Raw genomic sequence first — 11,339 nt, 5'->3', positions numbered from 1 at the left:
CGGGGCACGGTGGTCTCAGCACGCGCAGAGCTGCCCTCTTACAGCCGCTTGTCCATCTCTACCTGCTGAGGGATCCCCCCGCACCTCTCTGTGCCTCATTCAGCCAAGGCCGTGGCCCTGCAGCACCCTTGCGTGGCCAGTGCTGATGGCACAGCGTCCTCTGGGCTCTCTGTAGCAGGGAGCCTGGGGAGCTGCTGTGCGTGCACCCAGCTGAGCGCAGCCTTGTAGATTTTGTCATTCATGGAGCAAGGAGAGCCACCCCCATGGGATGCCTGTGCCAGGACCCCATCCCCTGCCTCTAGCTACCAAAAGCTGCTGCATGGGCTCAGGGAGGAGGAAAGCTGGCTTTGCTGCACAGCAAGCATACACATAGCACAGCGATGCTGCTCCTCTGTGTGCCAACATCCAGGGCAGCTCCCATGGAGCTATTAGGAACAGTGACATCATGCTGGCTGCGTCTCGGGGCTCTCAGTTCCCATGGCTCAGGGCCCCGAGGTGCCCAGGCAGCAGAGGAGCTCCCCCAGCTCCCACCTCCCAGCTGAAGGAGGGAGTCAGGCAGCCAGGCTTCGTGCCTCCTCCTCTTCCTCTTGGGGACTGCGCTTCCAAGCTGCTGTGGATTTGCTTGTTTCCCACTCACCATGAAGCTGAGCATCAGGTGGCTTCAAGGGCTGACAGCCCACAGCTGTCACCACGCTGCTTGCTACAAGCAGGGCGGTCGGCCTTGCTTGGGCAAGGGGCTGGAGCTGCAGTGTACAGTGTACAGCCCCCCCTGCCCCCAGCATGATTGCCGTATGTCCAAGCTGGGACTTGAAGCGCAACCAGACTTGAAGGGGCTGCTGCAGGGAGGACAGCATCCTGGGGGTAGCGCATGCCCCTCCAGCCCCCGGGGTATGTGCTCTGGGCGCCCTTCCTGGGCTCTCTGTAAGGCACGAGCAACAAGCAGCCCCTAAGGGATCCAGAGCTCCCCCACACTCCCCAGGGAAGAAGGCACGAAGCGCACAGCTCTGCTGCTGCTCTGCCAACCCGTCAGCACGAGCCTCAGGCCCAGAGCGGCCACATCTGGTCCCATCTGCCTGGGCACAACCGATGCCATTCGCTCAGGACAGAGCACTCCTTCCTAAACAGATGTACCCATTTCTCAGATGTGACTCACGTTCTGCTCAGGGCCAGGGCAGGATCGGGAATATTTAATTCCTCACATCCTGCTCTGGCACGGGCACTGTACAGCCTCCTTACCAGCACTGCGTATCCTGCATCACTGAGACGTGAAGGAGCAGTGTGATGAGGAAGGTCCCACATCTTCCCAAAGAGGAGCCATGCTGTTGCAGGCACTGAGGACTCGGTTCTCATCATACCCAGGTGGCACGCACCGCTTCTCTTTGCTCTGATTTGTTTCAAGCATCAATCTCCGGGGCTGAACCTCTGCTGTGTCTACCACCCTGTGCACAGGAGAACCAGCAGGTCTGTCCATCTGTCCATGGGATCTGGTCTGCCTGCTCCCGCTGCTCACAGAGGTGCAGGCACCCCACAGCGTTATGAGCAGCGTGCGGCACACAGAGCGCTGCATGGAGCCCTGTGGTGCAGGGAGGAGCAGTTGCACTGAGCCAGATGCTCCTGCTGCACCTCGCTGTGCCAGGCACCTGGTCGTGCCGGCGCCATGCTGCCAACAGGAGCAGCTGCACAGCGTCAGAGGATGCAGCCATCGGATGGCAAGAGATGGCAAGAGCACCGCGTCCACTGGGAGCAGGCGGAGGCTGGAGCAGGGCTGGCATGTGCTCAGGACAGCACTATGTGTGCTGGATGACTTCTGTGTGCCATTCAGGGCATGAGCAAGCCTGCAGGCAGCCACAGGGATGGAGGCCTGAGCAGAAATGCAGCTGGTAGCCAGCAAACTCAGTCCTGCTTGCGTTACTGCTGGTAAGTGGCTGTGGCCCAGCCCTTTGCCATCTCACAAGCCACACCTGGAGCTGGGCAGAAATCTGTCAGTCCAGAAGAGAGGAAACATACCTGCTATGGTTCCAGCTCAGCTCTAAGGGCTTGCACAAGCCTCTGGCCATGTGTGCAAAGGAAGGAGGCTGCTCCAGCATCTCCACAGCAGGACATTCCTAAGAGGTGACCCGTCCGTCCCCAGCCCCCCCCCATCTCTCCAATTTCTTTGTCACACTGTCAGAACATAGCTATTTTTTCCCTTTTTGGGACACCTCTGGAGCCCATAAATCACAATGCCGAGATCTGCTATAGCCAAGAAAGGAAGGGTTTGGAATAAGGACAAGGGGTACAGGGAAGATACCAATCCTAGTAACTTAAAACCCAGGTTACAGACGCTCCCAAACACGATGGTCTTTCATAGGGGCTTTCCAGAAGCTGTGCTACGAGCAAAGCCGAAGAGCCCCAGAGCCCCTGGGCACTGTCTGCTCTCACTGTCAGGATGGCTGCAGGCAGCCCCCCAGGGGAGAGCTCTTCTGGGGCTGGGCAGGAGCAAACCCACTTGTGCATAGCCAGCGAGGCAGGGCCCCCTGCACCCCACTGCCCAGCAGCTGGTATCTCCTGGGCCCTGGCAGCAAGAAACAGCAAAACAGGCACTTGCGACACACTGCTCCCCAAAAAAAAATAAGTCAGCTGTGTGTAATGCTGTGGACAACCTGTACGAGACTGGTTCTGGTATTCATTAATGAGCCAAACCACGCGGTGACAAAGGGCTCCTGCGTGCGCTGCGCCCAGCGGGTCACATCCTGCCCCATGGCACAAGGATTGGTTGTGTCATACAGCTTCTGGCTTCCTTCAGTCTGCAGGTTGCCAATGGCTAACCCATCACCCATCAACAGGATGTGTCTTGCTCTGCTGCTCCCTGGTGATAGCTCTGGTCGCTTTCAGTCCCTCGTGGCCACCCCTGTCCCAGCCGCAGACCCTTCTGTCTTATTCGCCATGTGAAATACTTCAAGACCAGGCTCTTTTCTGATCATATTTTCTCTTCGAATGGACTTTATTTTCCACTGAAACAGTCACAAGGAACTAGGAAAAGTTGCACCTTCTGTCCCAGGCTGCTCTCCGCCAGGAGCATCCTCCCTTTTGTTGCAGCATAAGCTGTGTTCCCCAGCTCTACCTGACTCCTGTGGGCTCGCTGTGAGGAGACATTCTTGGCAGCACAACATTTTCTGTGTGCAAAACGTCAACTGTTTTCCTAGCTGTAATAAATCTCACTCGTTACTGCTCTTTTCCATTATTTTTATAGTTGCTCACAGGGTTTTTTTTTTTTCCTGATGCAGAGTTGGCTTCACCGCTAACATCCTTCTGTTTCTCCCTCGCTTTGCACAAGCTCAGATATGAAGGCTGTAGGTTGGAGACGGCCTGTGCAGAAGCGGTCGTCTTATGCCAGGGTTGGCTTCGTTTCTTCGTGTTTGGTCTAGACAGCTTATATAAGACCCAAACAGCTGCCTGGTTAGGAGTCCTCCCTGCCTGTGACTCTGCCAAGTCTTGCGCTGGACTGTTAATCCTTGTCAGTACGTCTAGTCTGCTGCAGGCAGGCTGAGCTATATTGCATTAAAATGCCCTATCTATGGACAAAAGGATTGCTAGCACATTGTTTGGCATTTCATGCGTGGTCACAAATTCCCTTTGGGAACAGGAGAATTTATCCACAGCAAAGCTAGTACGGCCACCACCAGTACCCTGGGGTGCTCTGCCAGCTGCGTGGACCCTGTGAGCTACTTTTCTACCCTTTCCTTTTCTGGAGGTCATTCTTGTAAGTCACGTCGTCTGTCACTACATCAGGGTCATCCCTTGCTCCTTCACGTGTGGCTGCCACAAGCCAGAGCTGTATTCCCTGTGGCTCCGACCACGGTAGCCCTCTCCAAATGTAGATCCTGCACGTCAGGGGCTGCTGACCTCCTGCTCCACCTGAGGTCTTCACTGTCACTACATCAAATGTCGCCTTGGGCAGCTGCCAGCGCACGGAGGCACTGCAGCTGAAACAGAGTGCTGGTGGGCGGCTGCAGAGCACATCAGGGGCCCCAGGCCTGGCAGTGCTGTGGTGCTGGGACCCAATACCCAATCCTGGCCAGATCCCGCCTGCAGTCCTGCTTCCCCCTCTTCTGCGTCTCAGCGGCTTTTCACTCTCCTTCCCAGCACTTGAGATAAAGGCTGTGTCTAGAAGGGGACCACTCCTCCACTCTTTTTCAGCATGCTGTGGGGATGGGAGAGCAGCTGGTTCCCTTTCGTGGTGCACTTCTGCTTTCCACCTCTGCCACTATCACCTTCCAGAAAACCAGCACGGATAGCCCAAGTGATGGGGGAGGCTGTTACCTACAGCAAAGACTAGAACACATCTCCTTTGAAGAAGTTACTGGAGGTGACTCTGAAGTAATTTTGTATTTTTTCTTCCATCCAAAGTACAAAGACCAAGAAGGGTTTTGTAGGTCACTGGACAAGGGAGTAACAAACACAGCTGCAGGAACACAAGCCCACCCCAGCATGAGATGACTCACAGAATCCTCCAAAGCCAAAGGACTTCTGCACATGCTTCTAGTTCTACTTGTGCAAGCCACTGGAGATTTTACAGCGTTCATAGTTCTGAACGCTGCAGCTTGCTCTCTCTTGAGGAGTTCTCCTGTCTCAACACTGCCCCAGACAACCCCTCAACACCAGCCATGTTTCACAGCAAACACACCACGACATTTCACAAAACACTTACATTCCTCCTAATTAGTACCCAATTTGGATGCCCCTTGTGCTGTGCTGGGTTTCTCAAAGAAGCTGTTCCCCCAGCCACCCATAACATGCCTCACTCTTATACCACTGTAGCTGCTGCACTTGCAGGACACAAAAGCCACCTGCCACGAAATGAAGCTGTTTCTCATCCACTTGTAGTCCTTGCCTTTCATTCTTACACACGTGCATTCCTTTGGCATCCTGCAAAGCAGAAAGCTGTTGTTACAAGCTTCCTTCTCTTCTCCTAGTATCTGTTAGAACATTTCCTGGACCCAGGTATAGATGGTAAATGGAGCCTAGCAGAATGATGGATGCCAGCAGCTTCCACTGGGACCATAGAACGGATTAAAGCCTTCAGATGACGCTTCACAAAACCCTCAGCATTCCCAAGATGCTCACGCCATGGATTTTTCCACCCATGCCTGGTACTGCTTCCTGCTGGTTCCAACAGCTGCAGCCCAGGAGCTGACCTTAGCTCTGCCACAGGCTTGGGAAAAGCAAGAGCAGAGCCAGCTCCTTGTGTGCATCCTGCACAGGTGGAAGCCTGAGCATCGTCAGTGCAGGCTTGCAAAGGTGGATCTCTGGACCACAAAATCAGCACGCAGCAAAGCACTGAGTTTGGAGCAGGACATTGTCCCATCGTAGGAACCATTTAGTGTGCTAAATACCCTTCAAGTGCTGGAAAACGAGTGACACCAGAGAAAGTCCCTTCACAGCCTGTGCTAAGGAGGAGCTCACAGGGACAGGCCCAAGGCACACACCACACACTGCCTGCCCTCCAACACCTCTGGTACTGCACGAGTGCAGAGAACAAGTGGCCTCCGTAGCACAGCTCCTTATATCTGATAAGTGTCTCCCTTCCCTGCTCAGCCAGTGCAGCTGTCACAGGGAACTCTGCCTTTTTATTCCTCAACTGTCCCATCCTCTTCCTGTATGCAACCTTTCTCAGTGGAAAAAAGCTGTCAGATGAAAAGCAGTTTTTGAAGATTAACCAAGGATAAATTGTCTTTGTCCCCCCACCTTGCTATTAGAGTGCCTGGATTAAGGGTTCGGTCACATGTAAACAGACCACAGAGTGGGGGAAAGCCCTCGTCAATACACAGAGCTTGAACTGTGTAATCAGCAAAGAATCAAATCCCCACAAGCAGGGGAAGTACTATCTCAGAGCAAAATATTTAGATTTTATGGAATATTGGCCAATTACAATATTTTTCTCCAAATGAAACATTTATAAGAACACTGGAATAAATATTTGAGAACGGAATATACCAAAGTCCTGAGTCACTCCTGATGCAGAAATTCTCTCCCATTTGTTCAGGCAGCTTCCCCATGTAGGGTCTGGAGTTGGGATGGGCTCTGGTGGCACTCATCGGGTGACGTGTATCCCCGCTGCCTGGAAATGGTGGTGGCAAAGCACACCTCCACATTTGAGCTGAATGCAGAATGCCTGGCACTGACCAGGGCAACCTAGTGGGCCTATGGCTGCAACACCAAGGCTCCAATGGGTGCGAATATGTAAGGAGAGTGAGAAAAGGCCTCTTCCCTGCTCCCCTATGCTGATGGCAGCGCTTCAGCCAGCGGGCTCAGCCCCACAGCCCCTGCCTGGCCCTCCTGCTCAGCCTTCAACCCAAAGTAGTGGCAGCTTGAGGCCAAGGCCATGCTGACACGAGGCAGAGATGACCCCTGGTGCAGCAGGACCCAGGCAGAAGACAGCAGCAGAGAGCTCAGAGGTGGCTAAGTCAAAAAGGCTTGCTAAGGGTTTGAAGGAAAAACAAATGGAGAAGACAGGGCAAATGGAGCTACTGAGCTCTCACAGCACTGCTGATGGGCCAGTTTAGAAGGTGAACCTGCTGCAGCCTGGGGGAAACAGAAAAGATGCAGAACAGCAGACTGGCTGGTCAGAGAACTTTCTACAGAAAACATGTTTTGAAAAGACATCCGGGTAAAGGCAAAGGCAACAGACACATGCACGTCGCATCTCAGCTTGTTGAAGCTGGTAGCTCCTGATATTGGCATAGTTTTATTGCCTTTGGGTCAAAAAGGCACTGCTACTCTTGGGAAGGCCTGCAGGCTCCTTCCTCCAGTCATTTCAAAAAGACTCCGCAGACCAATGTGGACATAGATTTCTTAGAAGGTCCTGTCCAAAATTCAGATATTCACCACAAGTCTGTTTGCTGCTATGGTGCTTCCATTCCACATACCACCACTCGCCTTTGGAGATGACAAAAGACCTTTAACACATGGTAGTAGTCACAGAACAGAGGAGCAGTTCTCTTTGACAGTCATTACTGAGATGTTTTAATGAGAAGAGACTCTAGAGCCTTCCTTCCGCACAAGCATTGCCCAGCTGTGTTCTCTTTCAGATGCTGTCATATGGCTGTTCAGCTCTTCATTCAAATCACAGCCCCATCTACTTGGATGCTCCTTCTACGAGACACCCACACAAGACCACTTGTTGCTTTGTGATCACCAGATCATGCTTCCAGTTGGTTGCAAGCTTGCCAAACTGAAACCATTTGAGCTGTCCACGTCAAGGAAGTCCATGAGGCTCGTTTAAAAAGACACTCTGAACTGAATGCAGTCCCTACATTTAAAACAATGAGCTAGGAAAAACCATTTATTCATCAACAAAAGAAAGTCTGCTCATTAGCCACTTCATTAAGAAGCCTGCACGCCTTCTCATCTTGGCAGAGGCCACTAAAATGTCGTGCAATCAGTTTAGAAAGAAAGAAGCCACACGGCCTTCAGGTTCTTTTGAACACCCTTGTGGGAAACCATCCAACCTGGCCAAACTGTAAATGTCTGATTGATTCATGCCATTCGTAACTCTTCCAAGTTTGTCAGCTAAATTCTTTTAAGATTCCATCCCCGCTCCTCATCTACTAGCTTCTTGTGGGCCCTTCCGCACCACATTTTCTGATTTAGGTGAAGAAGTCTTATACTGACATTTTGCCTTTTTTTTTTTCCTTGTCTGTTAATTCTTGTTTGTTTGTTTGTTTCATGAAGCAAAGACAGACTCAAGGCCAGGGAAGCCTGACTGGTACAGGTGGAGGATCCTCGATATCCAGCCATTCTGCTGCTTCCTGGTTTTTACTTCAAAATGTCTCCTTGTTCTCATCTGTTTCTCCTCTCTCCATTCTCTTGTAGACTGATTTACAAAGTCACTTCTGACAGCCAGCGTCTCAGGCTGAAATAACGAATTCAAATCCACGGTGTGACCTTCCCATGAGATAAGCAAGCACAAGACTAACAATGGGCACTGTGCAAAGGGTTGCTGCAGTTTCACATCAGCGCCTTCCATTCATATTCAGGTAGTTGCGTTTGAACATTTTAGTCTTCATGTCTTGTAAGTCTTGACTGCTCATTAAATGACTGTCCCAGAGAGTACAAAGCCAGGAGCTAGGTTTGCCAACATAGCAGAAAAAGAGCCTTTCATGAAAAAAGTCTCATTCCATCTCTCTTTGGAGTTAGTCAGCAAGTTGCTCTGCTACTTGACATGAATGACAGAGAGACTGGACAGATGATGCTATGAATACAGGAAAGAGCTCTACCCCAGACCACATAAGGCAGAACCACTTGCTAGGAAAAAAATGGAGGCAAAACACTTTTTTTTTCCCTAAATTCTTGATTTCATGGCTTGTGTTCTTGCATTGTCTTGGGCTGATCTTGAGTTTCAACTCATGCTCAGGAAAAACCAGAACGACGTAGCTCCTCTCCGAGGGAGACAATCATACCCCATTTAATGAAGAATGCCTTGTCATGTGTTGAGAGAGCAGTGTATTTCATCGCAGGAAGAATTTCCACCTGTAAAGGAAGGTAATCAGAGTGAATCATGCAGCAGAGCCAGCATATGGCATAGCACAAAGGGTTAAGAACCAAACTGCTGTGAGCCCACACCATGCTTTCACAGCCCATTGTGGTAAGGCACTTTGGAACTCCTATGAATTCAGGGCAACAGAAAAGAGATCCATGCAACTTAGGTTATTGGGACCCATAACGACATCTGAACTTCATGAGAGAAGTACACTGGATGCGAACAGTCAGGACAGAACCAACAAGGACTATGCCAACAGCGAAAATCACATTTATACAGTGCAAAGGTTTATGTTTCCTTGTAGGCATATATGCAGAATAAAGCCATCAATCTCTGGAAACCTCCTGTATGTGCGGGACAGATACTTTGCTGCATTTGCATGGTGCAGACATAGTACTTACCAGTAGAGTGACTCCCACATTAAATGCTGGCTTCAAAGTCAAGTTTCTTAAAACTCAGCAAGACAAAGAATAACTGTTTGCTCAAGACCTATGCAGATATTACCAGCAGTTATCTCCAATACAGAATACGGGCCACACAACTGAACTGTTCAGCTACCTCAGGCTGCGACACAGTGGGAAGAGGGTTAGCTAAATACTACACCAGATTAAGGATTCAGCAAACACTATACATGACTCCATAGGAACTGTCATTCCCCAAGCAGAAACACAAAGTTTGACCAGTGTGGATTCTAAAGACGAGTTTTGTGAGGTGATTTGGGGATTACTTCAAAGTGAAAAAAAGTTGCACAGATTGAGATGTCGAAATTCAGTTCTGCATGTGAAACTCAGCCTCAGGTTAAAGAAGAGCAGGACAGTATGCCTCAAGCCCCAGCATGCACCGCTGTGACAAACCACCATTCCATAGGTCATTCATCAGGATCGTTGCGTGCAGCACAGCACGCTGCTGCTTTCCACTACAACAAAGGCCACTCAAAGGTGAGGGGGGATTGTCTATGACACTTTATCACATCTGTGGAATGGAAGAAGGCAGATATATTCTGCCTGGTGGAGTAAGATGCCTGCAAATCTCCACGTGCTGAACAGGAACTCAGGAAAATAGTGCTGTGGCAGATGGAAAAAAAAAGAAATCTGTCAAAAATAATATAATAGATCTAGAGCTATTTAAAGTTTGGAGAGGCAGTTCCCAAGCTAAAACAATCAACTTAATGAGGACAGATGTCAATTTGCAGCAGGAAGATGTCAGTTTTAAAAGCAAAGGAACTGAGCAGTTTGCGGCAGTGGCTTCCAGGCCTAAAGAGCTCATCACCTCTCCAACCACTGGCAGACACGTTCCCCACCAAAGAACAGCGATGCTGTGGCCAAATCAGCCCTGCGGTATGAACCAAATGTTGTTTTGCAAAAGGTAATTTCACTCCTCCTTGGATGTCTAGCAGCTCTCAAGGCTAGTGAACTATACAGCCCCCTAAAACTTTTTCATGAGAAACCAAAGAGCAGAAGACAGAAATATGCCTGAAATCTTCTCCAGAGCAGATACAGAGAAAGTAAAAATGAAATTTTAATTTCTGTTGTCAGAGAAAGTGAAAAAGATTTGGAAGTCAGCGTCACCGAACGGTGGGATGGAAAAGAGTACTTTCCTGCCAGGGACTGAGCAAGTGACACGGAACTGCGACGTGCCGGTTTCCTCCCAGGTGCCAGCTGGAAAGGACTGGCATCCAGCGCAGCCCTGGGATGCCACAGCAGCAGCAGCAAGGCGCCTGGCTGCTCTGCTGCAGTCTGACGCGGTGTTCTGTTGAAGTTGTTAATCCCTTGAGTGCACGGAAAGGAACTCTTCCTTCCCAAAGGTAACGTGATGAGATTGCCACAAAGTTCCCCTTAGGGAAAGAGGGGATACCCTGAGTTCCAAAGAGGCAAGGATGACAAGACACAGAAGGTCAGGTTCATGCTCCTTAGAGGCTGTATTTGGATAGCTACTTTGCCCTTACACTGACGGGATTGGCACTGCTTTTACCTATCTGCTTCTGCTACTCACTGCAATACGATGAAATAAAAGCTGAGCACGCTACACGATGCTGCAATATTTAAAAGACTCAGATAGATATCTCCTGCCACGGATTTCAGGCCACCTAAATATCGCCACTGTCCGTGGTTTTTCCTGATGCCTTCACGCAGCCGTGCAGAGAGGAGACCTGAACCCACTCTCTGCACACACAGCACACACAGCACGCCCCAGGACTCGCTGCCTCGCAGGTACCGCAGCCCACACGGGAGGCAAGACGAGCAATTCAAGCACAAAGCCCGGATTTTAGATTCCGCCTTAACAGAAAACCAGATCTAATTTTCACCGCACCGCTCCGCCGCAGGCGCCTCGCTTTCTGTGCCATTCCAGCCGACCCAGCCGTCCTCTCTCAGAGTCTGCTCCAGAAGATACGGGTGCATTTTTCCGCTGACATTCAGCTGCACAATCCAGGCCTCCAGGGCTGCGGGGCTCTGCCTGTGGTTTAGAGGCACAGACGCAGCGCTGAGGAGAGCAGCCCGGCCGCGCTCCATCAGCGGCAGGCGAGCGCAGTAAGAACGCTGACCGTTTTACATACCCTACGAGCACACTTTAAGGAGACATTTAGCCGTTCCTTCACGCCTTCCCGGAGCCTTCAGCAGCGGAGAGAGCAAGAAGAGCAGGCAGCAGCGTTAAACGGAACGGCTCCTCCGGCTCCGCGCCGTCCGCAGGGTCCCCGCGGATGAAGCTCGGAGCCCCACAGCCGCGGCCCGCTCGCTCCCTCCCTCAGAGGCCGCGCCGCGGGAACGCGCCCACCAAGCGCGCGCGCGTCACGCGGCCCAGAGGAAACGGCGGCGGCGGC

General features: G+C 51.3%; 1 long non-coding RNA gene across 1 annotated transcript; it reads right to left on the bottom strand.

The window, feature by feature from the left end:
• On the bottom strand, positions 6,687-11,333 carry LOC110406455. Its single transcript, XR_002443477.1, has 3 exons — positions 11,076-11,333; positions 10,832-10,975; positions 6,687-8,511 (listed from the first exon to the last, which is right to left on the bottom strand). It is a non-coding gene; the product is annotated as an uncharacterized LOC110406455 (long non-coding RNA).

Source organism: Numida meleagris, chromosome 14 (assembly GCF_002078875.1).
Source record: "Numida meleagris isolate 19003 breed g44 Domestic line chromosome 14, NumMel1.0, whole genome shotgun sequence".
Lineage (NCBI taxonomy): Eukaryota > Metazoa > Chordata > Aves > Galliformes > Numididae > Numida > Numida meleagris.
The sequence above is the reverse complement of the archived record's forward strand: the minus strand, read 5'-3'. Positions and strand labels throughout refer to the sequence as shown.